Source organism: Poecilia reticulata, linkage group LG9, assembly GCF_000633615.1.
Source record: "Poecilia reticulata strain Guanapo linkage group LG9, Guppy_female_1.0+MT, whole genome shotgun sequence".
In the NCBI taxonomy this organism is placed as follows: Eukaryota; Metazoa; Chordata; class Actinopteri; order Cyprinodontiformes; family Poeciliidae; genus Poecilia; species Poecilia reticulata.
The window spans coordinates 5,136,495-5,142,162 of NC_024339.1; positions in this window are offsets into that span (position 1 = coordinate 5,136,495).

Consider the following 5,668-nt stretch of genomic DNA (forward strand, 5'->3'; position numbering starts at 1 on the left):
CGATACAGTTACAGCCAAGCATGATTTAATGTTACACAATACAGTTTTACCAAGTTACTCAAAGTCTAAACTGGCATTGTTGTGCATTTTAGGTGTAAAGTTTGCCTTCGACCAAACGCCCCCCAAAGACATCCCAGCTCCCCCTTTTGTAAAAATGTCCGCCAGCGCCCCCTGCAGTCCTCTGAACGTCCCCTGGGGGGGCGGTACCGCCCACGTTGAGAACCGCTAAGCTGGATGCTGCTTCTCCATGTTTGGTTCTGGTTCTGGGGATGCAGAGCAGACCAGAACCAGAAGACCTGAGCCGTTCAGTGATTTATAAATGATCAAAAGTATTTTAATGTCTTACTTMATATCTTGCACTGCAAYATTTCCTCAAACTTGAAGTCACTTCCTGGTTTTCTTCCTCACCTCTATGCTCATCTGGTGTCTCAACCACAGACTTTAATGGGTTTTATCAAGATTTTATGTATTATGTTTGTAAAAGAAAACAACAACAACAAAAAAACAATACAAATACAAATCTGAAAAGTGTAGTACTAATATATTCTTGTAAAACATGTATGTGTTTTGAGTGGTATTGTTGAAAAAGACAGTTTTCCACAGTCTTGAACAATAAATACTTCACATTTAAGMCTCCTTTTCTGTGATGTCTCTAAACTAAACCCAATAACCATCAGAGATCAACCAATTAGTAAATAGGATCCACTTGTGTGTAATTTACTGTCAGTATAAAATGTAGCTGCTTGTTAGAGAACATTCTAGAACAAACAGCATCATCAAGACAACAATACACTGACAGGACAGGGCAAGATGTGGAGAAGAGTGTGAATACTAAATATCTGGCACTAGTGCTCATGTTTAAAAATTGATTTCTATGATTTGAAGAGCATGACAGGTTTTCCTTTTTTGAGTAGGAAATGTGGAGTATATAACTCCTCCACTTATGGGTTAACATGACATCTTCCCCGCTGTCTGTGTCTGGCTCACACTAATCTGCTCACTCCCACAGGACTGCCACATCAGGGCCTGTGCAGTTCAGTGACTTGCTCTGTGTGGCTTCCTCCCCTGGCTAAGCTGGAGTGGACCATTAGAACTGTGTTTGGATCGATCAGCCGGGCTTTGTGCAACCGCTTTTTGGAAAAGCCTTTATCTGCACCATGTGTTTTTCTGTTTGTGCTAACTCCTGAAAAGTCTCTGTGTGCTTCACTGTCCCACTGTTGAGACTTTACTAACCAAGCTGAAACAAGCTGAACTTTCTWCATGTGGTCACTGTTGACGTGCCCCACATGTTACAAATATGAGCAAATCTTGGTCAGAATTCCGCTAATGTTGAAAAAACGTAATTTCACAATTGCAGTGTTTCCGTTAAATAAGAAATGCAGTTAAAATCACATGAGTTTGTAGATGTGATGTTATTTTCAAAAAACATGGTGCGCCATCATCCTCCAACTACTTCCTGTTTTCTTCTTCTTCGTGGTCTGCGCCAGCAGCAATATCCGGTTGTTGATCAAGTGTGAAAAAAGTATTTCTAATGCAGTTTTATAAAATAAACCAATTTTGATATGGCCTAAAAACCACCATTCTAACGCCAGAACTTTTTATTGAAAAACGAGTTGTTGTTTTTTATTAAAATTGCCATGGTTCCATTAAGCAAATTTATTTTCAAAATGTCAAACCCCAACCCACTTTTCTAACACAGTGAGACATGTGGAGGGGTTGTGATTATTTTTTTTTTGTTGGCATCCATTAAAAAAACAACTCAATTCTGATTGCATACTCATTAGTTTTGTTGGAAGCATGTAAAAATGCTAAGCTGCAAAGTTTTGTGGGAAGACAAAAGAAGAGTCATGCATGCGCACAAACCATTAATTATCCGTCACGACTCCTGATGCCCGAGCGGCACTGTTCCCCTGTTTTAGCCAAAAATATCAAGATTTTGTAGGAGAGTTTCCACAATTTCAGCTAACAGGCATTGCTCACATGCCACTTCTTTTATTTGACTCCCCAGCAAGAGTTCTTGTAAAATTCATCAGGGGTCAGAATGACACTTGTGAACGTTTTGAAGCGTTGTGGCTTTTGCGTCCAAAATCGAGTCTCAAGGGCCAGACATGTTTTAGATGTCACCCTGGATAAACGCACACGAAGCAAATGATTTGTTCATTACCAGAGCTCTGGAGAACTTGAACGCATGTTGAGGTGGTAAATTAGCCATTTAAATGGTCTGTTTTGTTGGATCAAGAACACATCTGAAACCTACAGGAGTTGGACACCACTGCCTCTTAGGCACATGGGTCTGATGAGCAAGTAAGCTAGTTTGAAAACACAGTCCACCAAAAACAGGCTGATGTAGGCCGTGCCTATCAGTGTGTATTGGTCTGTATGTGGAAGTGTTTCTCAATCCTAGTCCTCAAGAATCACTGGCCTGCATGTTTTAGGTGTTTTAGGTGCAGGTGATGTTACAGAAAAGTTTTACTGGTTTCACAAAGTGCCGGAGAGAGAGACTCCGGCCACTGGTGTTAACCAGCGGTTTAACTAAAGAGCTGCTGCTCCGTGAATACAGGGCTTTAGTCATAGAAGTAACTTCATCAGGTCTGTAGAAGGAATAAAAACATTCTGCCATGAGAAACCTGTAGAAGAGTGATGGATAACGATGTTAGAGCAGACACTTTTAGGCGCTGTGATCTGAACTTGCTCTCCTTTAAGCATAAGCTTTAATGAATTTATGTTTGATCCTTTTCATCAAGCATCTTTTGATAATAATTCCTCCGTAACAATTTGCCATTGGTTGGCAGGATTCTGTGTCTGGCCACCGAGGACATCAATGACTCACATCAGCCTTGAAAGAGTCTAGCCTTCAAGCTCACACAGACTGAAGGACTTATTTGTTGCACTGGGACTGCTGATTGCTGTACCTGAACCGTCTGGTGAGAGAGATTTCTTTAAAATTATGAAATTACAATTGGGGAGGAAAGAGTGATGGAGTCGAGATTGTTTGAATCTGAACAGTGGAAATAGAAGCCTAGAGGCTTTTAGGATAAAAGATAAAGGTTGATTTTTTTATAAGACCTTTACTGAGGGAAGTAAGAGCCCCTACGGAAGCGATCCAGGGCAGAGTGTCTGGGTGGACCGACTACCTGGACTCTGTGAAGACGTTTACTGAGTTAAAGGAATATATGCCCCCTTTTGAAAAGGGCAGTGGGTCCAGAGTTTCAAAGCCTTTCCTCCCACTCAAGGGGAAAACGTAGATTTTTATGGAAAGAATGTACGAGCTGAGCAAGAGTATATATATGAGTTTTCCAAAAGGGGGGTAATTTAGTTCTACTGTAATGCAAAGGAATTGAGGAGGTGTTAATCTCTTTATTTGACCTGCATTTACACGGGTTATATCCCACTGAGAACATAAATTCACTTTTTCAAGAGAGGCCTGTTCCAACGTCAAATAAAAATATTAAGGAAATTCGCACCTGAAATCAGGCACCAGCTGAAAGTTTGGATGCCTTAAGGCTACAGTAGTTTTGAGTAGCATTAGTCTTAGCCAGAACATTTGAACAGGAGCCATTCATACCCACAAACCCAACAGGCTACAGTGTGAAACTAGATCTGAACTATCGCCAGTTGTGCTTAAAACATCACCATCTTTGCTTGATTTGTTTTTTAATAACAGAACTGAGATACTTAATTGTCAAGTTGAACCTGGTGCAGAACTGTCCAACTTAGGACCAGTTTTGAATCCTTTCTAGACGTTTTTTGGGTGTAACCCCATCCACCCAAAAAAAGCCTCTCCAATGTTTACCCTCGTTTTATTTTGGTCTGATTCTTTCTTTTCAGCTGTCCTCTCATCACGGATCTTCTTTTGTTGATCTTCTTGGTTTTTTGAGCAGCTGCCAGTTGAGACATTAGCAATTTTCAGGTAACTGTGTTTTTTCACTGCCATTAGCTCACTGTTGTCTTCAACTTGAGCGACTATTGCGCACCGTTGCAAAAGAAGGATGTGAGCGTCGTGTATGCGATAGTGATTGACAGTGCAAAGACCCTCCTCCTGGCTCTGATTGGTTGTTTTTGAGCAGGACTGGTTTGTCTTTGCAAGTGGCAGTAGGACCACAGAGAGGAAGCTGGTGTACTTGATTTTTTTGACAGATCATCTCGTTCATATTCCACTGTCAGGACATGGTAACGTTTTTAACAAGTATGAAAGTAGATATAGATAACGATAGATTTGGTTGAGTGACGTTGCATACCATGTATTAAGTCTATAAGGATCTTACAAAGGCTCTCAATCACAAACTTTTGGCTGACCACTGGTGAGTTTTTTGCCAACTTTTTTTTTTGTATACTAAGTTTTGTCAGGGCAGAGGTAAATTGTGACCGGTGTTCCTGGTTTTAAAAATACTCTTCCCTTTTTTTTATATGTGGACTAAAAGTGGTATTTTAAAATCTTCTCCAGATGGAAGAAATTCTGTTTGTTTTCTGGTTAAAAAATCCATAACTCTGTTATGGTTCCTTGTCCATTTTCCGGACTTCGTCTGCTTTCTGGACGGGGAAAGATAAAGACGGTTTTGTGTGAAGTATACTCTCATACATATATTATCCCATTATGGGGTTTTTTCTTGCCTTTTTGCTTTTAGCATTCATGTCTGAAACTGTCTTGTTTCGCCAAACTGCAGCTCTCGTTTCCTCCTGTCATTTTACTCTTTGTCTCAGAGTTGTCTGAGTCATTTGATCATTGTGTTCATCCATGACTATGTTTTTCTTTCGGTGATCATGTATTGTGTATTGTACAGTTGTATGACGAACAAAAGACAACAGCATCATAATAAAATGGAGGAAGGGTTTGAGCATACAGCAGAATAGTACTCATACAAGATGTAGTCAGCTCTCTGACCTTTGACCCTGTGAATAAAGCAGAGTTAGAACACACCTACTAATGCACATCCTGTGATCTGACCTCGCTCCTCTTCTATTCATTTCATTCTACATTTATATGACTAAAGATTAAATACTATTACAATAAAAAAAAACATTGTGAGTTGTTTAACAGGAATGTAGTGAAGTGAAAACGTCTATATTCATATTTCTAGGAGTTATGCATATGCAATAAAACTAATAAAATTAAATCTGATGCTTTTCAACCAGTCTTGTCAAAATATCCTGTATTGCAAAATGTAACAACATACATTGTATCACAGCAACACTATATAGATGTAGATATTTATATCTTGGTCTGTAATTGAGGCATGCAGATCAAAACGGGAGTTTCTATTTATTTTTTTTTCCTCCCCAATTTCTGTTCAGGACAGAATATCCCACTTCATGCTAGAACAGTCTTTTTTTACTATTACTTTGAACTTTAAAAACATAACTTTGGTTTTTCACTGAAGAAGAAACTGGGTGAAAAGAAGCGGTCATCCTCTGCACTGATCAGCAGGCAGTATTTCTTATAAAACACATTTGTTTCTTGGCTGTTGCTGCCAGCAGGAAACTGACACGTAACCAGTGGTGGGAAGTAACGAAGTACAAGTACCTCGTTACTGTACTTAAGTACAATTTTCGTGTATCTGTACTTTACTTAAGTAGATTTAATAATGGATACTTTCTACTTTTACTCCACTACATTTTACAGTAAGTATCTGTACTTTCTACTTCACTACATTTCTACAAAGTGTCGCGT